The sequence below is a fragment of the Trachemys scripta genome, chromosome 6 (genome assembly GCF_013100865.1).
Source record: "Trachemys scripta elegans isolate TJP31775 chromosome 6, CAS_Tse_1.0, whole genome shotgun sequence".
NCBI classification, from domain to species: Eukaryota; Metazoa; Chordata; order Testudines; family Emydidae; genus Trachemys; species Trachemys scripta.
Genome location: NC_048303.1, coordinates 42,551,162 through 42,564,702, shown reverse-complemented (window position 1 = coordinate 42,564,702; position 13,541 = coordinate 42,551,162).

Sequence of the window (13,541 nt, the reverse complement as noted above, 5' to 3'; positions counted from 1 at the left end):
GGCATAAGCTTTCGTGAGTAAAAACCTCACTTCTTCTAAGGATCAGGTGTTAAACCACTCGCGCTCTGCCAAATTTAACTCTTGAATCATGTCTGGGGAGTGTCGTGTCAAACCCACTGAAACATTTAATTATTATCAACAAATGCTGTCAGGGTAGTAAACAAAGCAGCTATCTTGGGCCAAATTGTCAAAATGTGGATGCCCAGGTCCGCACGTTAAAAAACAATGTGTTCAGAAGTGCACTCAGAATTGCATGCAGTGTTAATACAATGTGTCTTTGCTATGCCCTTATTATCTTGTAGATATATACTGTAATTTATGCTAATAGACTCACTCCCAAATTCACCCTTGCCATGCTAGTTACTTTTCTAGAAACTACAAATGTAGCATCGTTTTCAAAGAATCTGAGAAATCAGAACAAAAAAAAGAACCCTCTCAGTCATCTAGTTCTAGTCCACCCCTTTGCCAGTTCAGGATTCTGCTTTATATTTCTTTTTACATCCTTATACTTTCAAAGGCTTTGCCCAATCTCATTTTAAATGTCTCATGTGATAGGGTTTCACCACTTCCCAGGAGAGAGAGCTTGTTCCACAATCTTATTATAGATTTCACTGTCAGGAAGCTTTTCCTGATACTTAACTTAAATTTTCCCTTTGTTAATTTCATCCTATTCCTCCTACTTATACCTCTTTTGCCATCCTAAAAAACTCTTCTTGCCCTCCTTGGAATCCACCCTTCAAATATTTATGGAGTATTACCACGTACTCTCCACCTTAATCATCAGACTCATCACTTAGGCTACACATATTTTGTTTTTTTAACCCTTTCTTATATATCAGTCCTCTTCATCCCTTTAATCACATTTAATGGTGTTCTCCATACCACTTGCCCTTTTTTTCAGACCTACAGAGTAAAGGATATTCAATACAAATGTTTCTTTTGAAAATAAATGTTCTGCCTTGGGAATGTGGCTGATTTGTTAGTTTGCTGCTTCTGTCCACAAATTCACCTCTGCAAGTTAAACATATCGACAGAAATGCAAGTGAGGAAGGGAGGAGTTTGCATTTGCATGTACTCTGTGTTGGAGTGGCACATAATGCTAATAAAAACTGTTTAAGTTTTTAATGTACATTTTTTTCTATTTGACTTTAAGAGATCATTACTCAATGTTATTTCTCAAACCAAGAATATAAGGCAAATGCTTTGACTTGATTTTAAAGACATTGAATTTTTTCTGCTGGTATAAATAGTATGGACACAGTAAAAGTACTTGAGAGAGTCTAATGAACCATTTCTTACACCCCATTACCTTTAGTCTGATATGACTGAGAGTACGGGCACTAATTATCCTCTCTTTCACAGACACCGACATAGATCTACAGTAGGTCTTAAAACACCATATTCCCTACAACTCTTAGCAGTTTCTCATGTAATACACTTCTGTATTTTTTTCTAATTGAAATTTAAATTAGAGGTATGCCACTTCCCATCTCCCTGCTATTTTTCTCTAACTCTGAGTAGCAGAAGGTACGTATATTTTATGGACAATTCTTTATGACAGTTTCACACAAAAAAATGCATGCCCAACCCCAGGGCAAGTCCTAAACAAATTAAAGGGGTTGTCATTAAAGGACAGAGTAACCATACTAAAGCTTGCTCCCAGGTCTGCATGGATGGATCTTCATACTGTAAGAGTCCTAGGTACAGAGAACCTAGTGCATGTATGTAGAGCACAAAATCAGAGTAAAAATCCATGGAGGGGCTCTGAGAGTGTAATGTTGCCTTTCACATGTTGGTTCTACTCCTCTGTGTAGAGGTAGCCAAGAACAAGGCTGAATCTTTCCATATTAGGACGCCTGAAATCATGCACTATTCTGCACTCCTTCCTGTACTGCATGCAGCACAGCTGATGCAATGTAATGTTGGACAATGGATAATGTCCCCACATTGCCAATGGCTAGGTTTTTGTAGACAGCTACTGCCTCAGATTGAAATGCTCTGGCTAAGCTCGTGTTAGAAAGTGTTCTTATGTACTTGAAATTCTACCAGCTGTTGGCACATTAATAATGCAAAGTATAAGCAGTATAAAATCTGACACTCACATAACACTTTGGGGCAAAGTCTACTCTCAGTTGGAACCAATCCAGATTTACACCTTTATTTCGTGGCAGACAGAAGATGGAATTTTCTGCTAGTAAACGAGGAAACACTTGGAAACATATGACCTGCATATTGAGATGCAGATGGTTCTATAAGACAGTACATACATTTACAAAGGAGACACGTAAGGTCACTGGGAACCATCTGTTTTAAATATTGAAATGTCCTTACACTGAACGTATGAGTAGTTTTGTCCTGGACTTGTAATATTAACCATCTACCAATTTTTTATAATAATGATGAAACGAAAGAAAAATGGAAATGTGGGGGACAAGGCACGGTAACCAATTTACAGCATCTGGGCCCTATGTAGCCAGCTGAAAAGCAACTCTAAACGTCCAGTGGCTTCTGAAACAGATCTCACCAGCACGATAAAGCCGTCTACAGCTTTGTGGCTGGTTGTGCTGGGATTGCTAGTCCAAGTGTCCATTTGTGCCAGAAGTGGCAGTTAGAGGATGTAGAGGAGGCTAGGAATAAATCCAATTTTAACATTTTAATATAGTTGTATTATTTATTTGTGATGCTAAAGGATGGCAGGGCATCTGGAACTGTTGGGTGGGCACCCTTTGAAATGCTTTATAAAGTGAAATAAAGAATGATTTGCTAGCCTTTGTACATTTCAGATAGAAGCACTGCTTTGCTGTTTACTTGAGTATTCTGACAGTTATTTTATTTAAGTCTTTCCTCTGTACCACAGGTGAAATTCACATCTGTGCATATGGCCAGCATCAAATCTGTTGACCACTTAAGTCCCATTTAAGCCCCATGTTGACTTTGCATGGGCCATCTGCGCAAAGGTGAATTTCCCTCAGTGGCATTAGTTAATTTCAGTGGGTCTGTCTATTCACCACTGGGTTACTCCAGTTTTACACCAGTCTGATTGCATTGATTTCAATGGAGTTATGTCACTTTAAAATTGTAGCAAGAGTGATGAATCTTACCTATTATTCCTAAATCATCCATGCTAGATGGATATCACTGATAGCTGGCAGTTGAGCACTCTAATCACTCCTGCCAAAGGAATGATATGAAAGTAGGTTCTAAAAACAGTTTGATTTTGTTTTATTTGATGTAGGGAAGACCAGACTCACTTGCCTAATTTCAAACCAATTTGAACACCACAAGGTTGCAGGTTTGAATCAAACTTTAAATTTATTGTGTTTGGGTTCATCTTAGGTACAATTACAAGAAAGGGGGGCAGCTGGGCAGTGACGGGTCAGAGTGAGCAAAATGAAAAATGGATGCAGAGAGACTGAAAAAAAAGCAGTAGAGTGGAGAAGAGGTTACGATGTTCAGCTACCACAATGACAGGCACAAGAGAGAGAAAAGAAAAAACATCAAATGGAAAAAGAAGTACAGGTTATACAGTATCCACTTCCGCCATGATACCTCTCAGGGCCTTTTTCTATCCCTAACAGCACAAGCTTCTTGTTAGCTAGAAAAATACTTTTCATTGAACTAGTCTTGGGGGGGGGGAGGAGGGGGAACACATGGGTTTAAATTACAGGAGGGAAAGGGGCTGCAAACTTGTGCTAGTTTTGTGAATGCTGTTAGAAAATGTGGTTCACAGGGTTAATAAAATTTCAAATTCCACACTGTCGACCCATCCTTAGCTTGTTTGCTATGGGACATCACAACTGCTTGTAGCAAGTGGTGATATAACAAATACTGAATCTCAATGGAGAGGGAGGAGCCTGAGAACGCTGTAACTTGTCTACACCCGGATACCTTGTCCATCCATTCGTGAGAGGAAAAGGAATTTAGAAAATGAGGGGTGGATGCAATCATTTGTAAAATTTGAAAATACTCTTTTAAGTCTCCTCAAGTCTCTGGGTACAGGACATGTACTAATCGTAGCCTCTGTTAAACATAAGACCATCCTAAACCTGTTCCAAATTTGATAGCACCATAAAAATTATAGACAAAAAAAGACCTATCAGGTAATCTAGTTTGTGCTTTCACCAATACAGGATAGTTCCTTATAGCATCAATTTGCAGTGCTTTGTTCAGTCTAGTTTTAAATGACTCACTATTTCCATAAGCTCCCTTGGTGAACTAGTCCATAGTCCAAGAATAGATCTTATTGTTAGGAATTTTTCTCTAATATTGAACCTAAATATTCCTATGATCAGTTTCATCCATTACTTCAAATAATAACCTTTCAACCAAACCAGCCTTACTGAATAATTCCTCTGTCTAGCTCTTTATGTTTACATTCTTCACATACTTCTAGACAGTTCTCTTTGCAGGCAATTATACAAACTCTTGCAGATATCGTTTTTTAATTTGCATTAATGCAAGCTGTATGGGTCCATACCATACTGCTTGTGTGGGGGAAGGTAGCTTTAAGACCCCCTGTTCACTCCGACACTTAGGAGCAACCTGCGGGATCACCAGGGCAAAGTGACAGCCCAACCATGACTCTTTTTTCCTAGATATGCCTCCTGCAGCTGAGAGAGGAAGTGGGGTAGGAACCACTACAACTGCCTTCTGCCTTCTGAGGATGCCCCTAGGCAGGGGCAGTGTTCAAGTGGCTGTTTAAAATGGGTGCAGGGCCAGAATATATCTGCCCATCATGAATGTGCAAGGTAGGGAAAAGAGACAAGCATCCTTCCCCTTCTAGACTCTTCATGGGAGTCCATTACAGTCACAGCCTTGAGCACTCGGGAATCACGAATGTCTCCAGGCTTGTGCTGCCACCTGTGCAAGCCACCCCTAAGCAGGTGCAGTGAGGGAGAGGCTCCACCCCATTAGCCATTGGAGCTGAGCACCACCTGGCTGCATCTTTTCAGACGGTGGTAGAGCTGATGCTTACTGTGCGCTTTCCAGTAGCAGGACTAGTCAGAATTCTTCCATTGCATTGTCATTATCGCTCAGGGTCTTATCCTGCTCCTGTTGGAGTTAATGGCAAAACTTCCATTGACTTTAATGAACCAGGTTTGAGGCCCCCATATCTTTGTTTCAGATTATTTTTTTCCACATATATTTAGTTTGCCTTATTTCAGACTCAGTCTCTATTTTTTTAAATCTCTTGACAATATTCCAATCCTTCCTAGGTCCCTTTGTCACTGTTGCTTGCAGCATCTCAGCATAAGAATTGCAATTTAGAGCAAGAAATTTAACTATTCTGTTTTAAAGTCAAATTTGTGCTTAAATCCAGTCTTTGACAATATTCCCAATGAGCCCAGTTGGGCTCACAATGGCCAGCAGGGGAAAGAATGAAGAGTCTGGAGAAAACAGAGAAAAGGAACATAAATAAAATAAGAAAAGCAAAACAATAGGAAATTATTGTACTGCTTGCTCATACAATTCAAAAGCATACAGGAAGCAAACAGTTACATTAATTTACCAGGTGCCTGTATGAGTTTTAAATCTCTACAGTCAGTTCAATTAAAAATACCCTAACAACAATACACTGAATTTGTAAAGAAAATGACATTCTCTAGCAGTGTTAGATGGTCTCTGTGACACTGAGAACCTCTCCACCTTTGGATCTTCAGATCCTTCCAAGGGTGATTTCAAACTGTCAGGGCCAGAACACAGCAGCTTCTTCTCTGGAAACCAAACAGCCCAGCCTCCCACTTTCTATGGCAACAACATTGAGCCCTTCACAATCTGACCTGCTGAGGAAAACCTGCTTTTAATTAAATGTTAATTACTTTAATGCAGCCTGCATTATGTGGAAACACTCAAGTTATTTTAATCTGAATGTAAAGGAAAACATCTGAGGTTTAAAATAGCAAGTAGAGGCAGTTTATAATCCATATATGTATGTAATTCTTTTTCTTAGTGTAGGATGAGAACCTATAGTTTGAGATAATAATTATGTTCTATTTTTGCAGGCAGTTAGGCAGAGATCCTGGCTGATATAATTTGATTTGATTTCTGTGTAACTTACAAATATAATCTTAATGAAAGCTAACAAAAATAAACCAAAAGTCTAACTCCTTTCTGCTTAATTTGGTGCCAGTACTTTTAAGACTATTTGAAATGTGTAAAGATTAGATCAAATGTGATGCATGAGGCATTTGTCACAGTGATTCAGTACCTAGCTTGATAATACTAATTCTCAGGACTAATTAAGGCTCACAATACCTCCTGCAAGGAGGGTCAGTATTACTATCATCCTCATTTTACACATGAAGAAAAGAAGGTAAAGAAAGGGACTTGCCAAAGGTTACAGAGCAAATCTGTAGCAGAGCCTGGCTTAGACTTTAGGCTTGCCTGGCTGTCAAACCTGTGCTCCTTCCCCCAGACCATCCTGCCTTCCTGTTGCGAAAGACACACTCAAAATCAGTTCTCCCCAAACTAGTTTCCCTCTCCAGCACCTCAGGCTCCTCTTTACAGCAGCTGTCCTGCAACCATCGTAAGAGGACTGTTTTCCCTGCCAGGGAGACAGCAGCTGCTCCACTGCTATCTTGGCCTGCAGCTGTAGGGGACATACCAGAGTAGAGGGAGGTCTGTAGATGGCACAGCAACATGCTACATTCAAAGAGAGGAAGCAGGGGATCAGCTATGCCCTGCCCCATCCTATCTTACTTTGACCTCTCGGACTCATTTTTCTTGGTCATCACAATCAATCCATAGATCCAAATTTCTTGGCTGCTAGGCCTTTTCCTGGCTCAGGGCTGGATCTTCAAAACCATCCACCCTTAGCTCAGTACTGACAGTAAGATAAGGGATCCTGGTTGGACCCTGGCTTGATCTGTTGCTTTGGTTCTGCACTTGGCTGAGTTTATTATTTCATTATACTTTACATGGATGATTGTTACTGCTGTGTCTGTCTGAGCGTAGCATATAGATCATATGGATAAAGGAATGCTTTGGGTGCATTGTGGAATCCTAGTGGGGAAGCTTAATAACAACTGCTGTTGAAGATGCTGTCTTGTATGTGGATGTGTGTATATGCTTTCTCATCTAAACTCTTTCTTTTCATTTGATCCCTCCAAGGGTGGTGGTGGCTCCTGAGTGTCGCAAATCTTGGAGACATGCCTGCCTGTCCTAAATTCCATCATACACTCCCTGTCACCTTCTTGCTTAACGTAGCGCTGGCAAAAATATTGGCACTTAATGATTTATTGTCATTCTCATTTGTTGACTTGAGGAGCTGTGTGGGTAAAACAAGTCACCGCACAACAGATATCTGGACCTGAGGTAAAACCATTGGCCATGTGGATGAGCATCTACTAGCTCGCCTTTGGGGAAGGTTTATTTGGACAGGGAGATAAAGGTTAGTAGCAGCATCAACATCCAGAAGTGTATATTTTTCTTTCTCTTTCTTTCTGTCTCTCCCACTCCTTTTACTTGTCTGCAGTTCTCAAAAGAAAAATGTCTAAGTTTAACAAACATGACACGTTGGGTCACATTCTCTGCTGGTGCAACCTGACGCACCTCCTCTGCAGTTGATGGAGTTCCATCAGTTAAGTGAAAGGTGTGGGGCTGGTGTCATTGCAGTGGTTTGTCTGGTAGGGTTTGGTGGGGGCAGGGAGGGGGAGTTGTTTTGTTTTGTTATTTGCATATTTTGAAGCAAAAATAGCCATTGCCTCAGAATTTTACAACAACAAAAAGAGCAAGGAAGACAGCAGGGGTGAAAAATCGTCCTCTGCGAAATGGTGAAATATTGTGAGTGAAATTTCATGAAAAAAAATGGCATTGCTTTCATACAGCTTTACAGAGCCACATTCAGCTGAAATAAATGGGCTAAATACAGCGCTGGTGTTAGTGGGCAAAAAATCTCACTGATTTCAAAGAGATTTGCACCTACTTCTGAAGTTGGTCCAGCATGTGTATAAATATGGAGTGTCTCCATGTTTTTATAACTTTATGTGCATTATTTTTCACATCTTAAAGCTGCCCAAGTAGAGAAAAATACAGGACTTCAATAACAGTTACCAGCATGATTTGCTTTTATTACCTTTCTGTTCAAGACCCTTGTTTCCCCTTGTAGCATGTCAAATTGCCCCCAAAACCATATTATACAGCAGAGAAATGTCGTTCACACTTCACTGGCTATTGATTTACTTTATTTATTGGCACAAAATCAGCTTGAGATAAACATTTTGTCCCCCATTTCCACTACTGTAAGCAGTATAGTTCACTGCAAGATAGGTAAACCCAAATGTGCTGGGTCACAATTCGACATGGCTTTCTAATCAATGTGTGAAAAATTACCTAATGAATAATGGGTTGCACATTTCCACAAACAAATTAACCAGGGTGAGACTGAAACTAATGATTATATTTATCTAATGTAATTTCACATCTGTTACTAGTGGTAGTAAAAAAAAATTTTCTTCCATCCATGGTGTCCTCAGAATTACAACCAGGCTTTTTAGAAGCAGACACATGAGATCAGTTTAAGTGGGAAAGGTCCAATTTTTTTGGATATATTTTTTGATCAACAGGTCTTTGGGATGTATGATGTCATTTTGTAGTATTTTTGAACACATTAAAAGATGCCATTATAAAAAGAACACTTTTTGGTTACTGTTTGTTCAGTACACCTTGTAGTCTTCTTGCTACAGCCAAAAGGCCCGGTTTAATCAGCTCAGCCACCTAAGGAAAAACAAGAGCAATTTTCTCCCAAAATACAGCCAGTTAATACAAACCCTGTTAATTTTTCTCATAATTATGCTAATGAGATTTGGTCATGATAAAAAATCATAGCAGGAAAAACCTCATAGGACTTTTTGTTATCTTATTCATGGACAAGATTTGTGTTCTCTTCTTTGAATTATTATTGAAATGATTTCAATGGGAATTAGGCACCTAAGTACCTTTCAGCATCTGGGTCTTATTGCTTACTGCTGTGGGTTGTGTCTGCTCAGTCTGATGCCAGCAGTTACAGTTGTCTTTAAAGATGTTGCAAAAAAAAAAAAAAAAAAACACACACCCAAAGCTCCAGAATGATGTCACCACTTGAGTCAACATTATTAAACAATTTCACAACCCGTCTCAGCTGTGGTGGCAGCTTTCATAAGGATTTATTATCCAGAGACAGAAGAGGGGAGGGGGGGCAGAGGGTGCATGGAGGTTTGAAAATCATTGTACCGAGAGTTTAATTATTGTATTTTTCACTGAAGTCGAAAGTATTGAGGAAAAACTAGCCAATTTCATATTACCTTGTTTGATTAAAGAAGTTGTATGATTGTTCAGAATATGTAATTGCCATTCAATACAGCTGAAAAGAGAATAGTTTCTGAACTTTGTATCTTTAATACCGGGCTATATTTAGTAGCCGAATAAGCCAAATATATGCCACTGGCCTTATTGTGAAGACATTTAGATGATTGATTCAGCTGAAAATAGTAAAATATTTTCTTAGTAATAATTTTTACTAGTAATAATAAAATATGTATTACTCTTAGTAGCAAAAAGAAAAACTCCTCTCTGCAGACATGCAGGATATGTTCCAGATGTACTAAATTATGGGCCTGATTTTCAAACTACTAGAAGCCAAGTATGGCACACAGTTTCGATTATGCAATTACTGTGAATGCCAATGCAAACAGAGTATTTTCATTCAGAGTCCCAGTAACTTTGTGCCTGTTATGCATACAGTAGCATGTACATTTTTCATGTGGCTTCTTTATTTGAAAGTCCAACCCTTAATGGATAACATTCAAATTATTTTTAAAATTCTATATTGCATCATTTATCCTCATGGCTGGCTTTAGGGATAGATGACCTGGTCCATTGCCCAAGACACTAGAATATTTGGGGAGCATTATTAAAGTTATAGATCAATAATAATTTCTAATTATTTATTTTGGGCTGGGCATTATGATCAAAGACTAGCTCTGCTTATCCTGCTGAGGAAATTGTCTCTCAGATTCCAAAAGAGATCTTTAAATATACTAGCACATATACAAAAACAACTTGAGAAGCATGCAATCTGTTAAGCTGTGTTTGGGCTCCTTCCTTCTTGGTAGTGTTTTCTGTTACTAATTGACTGTTAACCTGTGTATGTGCATTCCTTGCAATGAGTGAATATAAATAGTAAAGAATATAAATCAAAAGCTAGAAATTGTAGAAAATTGATAAGGGAAAGCAAAGGGATACAACGAGAAATCTATGGCCAGCAGAGTTAAGGACAATAAGAAGGAGTTTTTAAAGAATATTAGGAACAAAAATAATCTTAACAATGGTATTGGTCCATTACAAGATGGAAATGATAGAATTATCAATAATAATGCAGAAAAGGTAGAAGCGTTCAATACATATTTTTCTTCTGTATATGGGAAGAAAATAAATGGTGTAGTCACATCATAGATATGGCTATGTATGTGACTCTTTCCATTCCACTGATATCTTAGGAGGATGTTAAACATCAGTTACTAAAGTTAGACATTTTTAAATCAGAAGGTCCAGTTAACTTGCATCCTAGAGTTTTAAAAGAGCTGGCTGAGAAGTTCAGTGGGCTGTAAATGTTGATTTTCAATAAGTCTTGGAACACTGGAGAAGTTCCAGAAGACTGAAAGAAAGCTAATGTTGTGCCAGTATTTAAAAAAGGTAAACGGCATGACCTGGGTAATTATAGGCCTGTCAGTCTGACATCAATCCCAGGCAAGATAATGCAACAGCTGATACAGAACTCATTTAATAAAGAATTAAAGGAAGGTAATATAATTAATGCCAATCAACACAGGTTTATGGAAAATAGATCCTGTCAAACTAACTTGATATCTTTTTTTTAATAAGATTACAAGTTTGGTTGATAAAGGTTGATGTAATATACTTAGACTTCTGTAAGGCATTTGATTTGGTACTGCATGACATTTTGATTAAAAAACTAGAACAATATAAAATCAACATGACACACATTAAATGAATTAAAATCTGGCTAAATGATAGGTCTCAAAATGTAACTGTAAATGGGGAATCATCATCGAGCCGGTGTGTTTAGGGTCATGCAGGGATTGGTTTTTGGCCGATTACACTGCTTAATATTTTTATCGATGACCTGGAGAGAACATAAAGTTTGCAGATGACACAAAAATTGTCAATAATGAAGATGACAGGTCACTGACACAGAGCAAGATGGATCGTTTGGTAAACTGGGTGCAAGCAAGCAATATTCATTTTAATACAGCTAAATGTAAATGTATACATCTAGGAAGAACGTAGACCATGTTTACTAGATAGGGGACCATCTCGGGAAGCACTGACTTTGAAAAAGATTTGTCGGTCATTGTGGATAATTAGCTGAACATGAGTTTCCAGTGAGATGCTGTGGCCAAAAGGGTTAATGTGATCCTTGGATGCATGAACAGGAGGAACTCCCCTAGGAGTAGAGAGGTTATTTTGCCTCTATATTTGGTACCAGTGCAACTGCTGGTGGAATATTGCGTTCAATTCTGATGTCCACAAGTGAAAAAGAATACTGATAAAGTGGAGAGGATTCAGAGAAGAGCCATAAGCATGACTAATGGATTAGAAAACTTGCCTTATTGTGACAGACTGAAAGATCTCAATCTATTTAGCTTAATAAAGAGAAAGTTAAGGGGCAACTTGATCACAGTTCATAAGTATCTACACAGAGAACAAATATTTGATATGGGCTCTTCAGTCTGACAGACAAAGATACAACACAATCCAATGGCTGGAAATTGAAGCTAGACAAATTCACACTGAAATAAGGTATACATTTTAAACAGTGAGGGTAATTAATACTGGAACAATTTACAAAGGGTTGTGGTGAATTCTCCATCAAAGGCAATTTTTAAACCAGGATTGGATGTTTTTCTGAAAGATGCAGTCTAGGAATTATCTTGGGGAGGCTCTATGGCCTCTGTGGAGGTTAGACTAGAGCAGAGGTTCTCAAACTGGGGGTTGGGACCCCTCAGGGGGTTGCAAGGTTATTACATGGGGGATGGCAAGCTGTCAGCCTCCACCTCAAACCCTGCTTCGCCTCCAGCATTTTTAATAGTGCTAAATATAAAAAAATGTGTTTTTAATTTATAAGGGGGGGGGTTGCACTCAGAGACTTGCTGTGTGAAAGGGGTTACCAATACAAAAGTTTGAGAACCACTGGACTAGAGGATCACAATGATCCCTTCTGGCCATGGAATCTCAGTAGAAGCTGACATGTCACAGGATATTAGTGTTCTAAATCAGTGTGCTGCAAGTGTCTGGGAAGATTAGAACGTGGCTAGCGCCCCTGAGCAGCAGCCAGTCAGAATCTCTATGGATAGTAGAGACGTCACTCCCAGATCGCACCAGAGATGATGCCAACCTCTGGAAAGGGGGTAGGGTGATAGCAAGGCCATGGGCCAGTGCAGGAGTGAATGTATAATTATTCCTTTTGCCAAGCCAGCATGCACTCCCTGGAGCATCTGGAAAAATTTTTGTTGAGGGAGACAGAATTTTGTCAGGATTTTCTGCAACAGCACAAGCTGTCTATACATCCCAATATGAGACCAGTGGCTTAACACCAGAATCAGGCCCCTATTTAACAATGAGTGTGTTGAGTCAGAAAGTGTTTTGTCTGTTAACTGAGTTACTAATGGGTCAAGTGCCAGCCTTCTAGAATTTTGTCTATTGCTTTTGAAATCAGAAGACCTGGACATGACTTAATCAACCAAGTAACTTCAAGGAGACTCTCTGAATGCTGGGTTTAATATGCTGCCTGAAAAATAGTGCACAAAACTAATTCAAGAAAGTTGCTCTAGTGCAATCCACACAGATGTGCATTGGTAATGAAAGCAGTATATGATGTGCCAAACTCCCATGGATTTCAATGGGAACAGACTAGTCAGATATACATATATGCAGAGCATCACAAACTGCTTTACACAGAAAGTCAGTCAGACGCTAGAGCTAAAAAATAAGTATTAAAATGAGATTTAAAGATAAGACATGACTCACTGTCTTGGTGGATGGGGGACTTCTAGGAAGACTGGGCAGCTTCCAGCTGTGATAACAAAGGGGATCAGAGCAGTGGAAAGAATGAACAGAAGAATAGGCAAATATAGTCAGAGATTTAGGCTGGAGCAAATTCATGGAGTATTTGCTGACCAGGAAGAAAATTCTGAGCTGGATGTAGAGTTTGATAAAAAGCCAGGGACAAATAACAGGAGAATGAAAATTGATGGGACTTAGCAGTCCACGTGCCTAAGTCACTTTTGAAAATGAGGTTTGAATCCTCAGTTGCTTAGTTGATTTTGAATTTTTTAGCTTTAATATTTGAAGAATTCACTAGTGGGAAGTTAGAATGTAACCAGCAGCTGATAGAGTTCAACATAAAGGAAGGTGTCTATGATAAGGATCAGACAGTGGAACAACAGACATGTACAGTTTGATGTAATCTTCATAGAACTTACAGATCCATGGATGAGGTTAGCAGTGGGACAGCCCAGAGGAAGATAAACAGAGAAAAGAAG